We start from the raw sequence: 361 nt of genomic DNA, 5'->3' as shown, positions 1-361 counted from the left end.
GGCGTTACCGGAAATACGCTAAGAGAGGGAGAAAGCGAGAGAGAAGGGAAGGTAAAGAAGGCGCGCGAGATGGGCGGGGCTTAAAAGGAAAATTACCCTAACCACGCCTCTGCCGTTCGGGTAGGGTGGGGAAAGAGAAGAAAAGGTGGGATTGGGCGAAAGGCTCTGAAGCCGAAGGCTCGACGGAAGGGCGGGGAGGAGGCGTGGCTTCCCTGGCGGGGCGGGCTTTGGGCAAGATGGACAGCTACGGCTCCGCGGGGAAGCGCAAAGGCGGGAAAGTTGAGGATGGGGGCGGGGGAGGTTTCCGCTGCAGGCAGAAGTAGAAACGGTGCATAAGCTTCATATCCCGGTGGGATTTCTG

Source organism: Vipera ursinii, assembly GCF_947247035.1.
Source record: "Vipera ursinii genome assembly, chromosome: 9".
NCBI lineage: Eukaryota > Metazoa > Chordata > Lepidosauria > Squamata > Viperidae > Vipera > Vipera ursinii.
The sequence above is the reverse complement of the archived record's forward strand: the minus strand, read 5'-3'. Positions refer to the sequence as shown.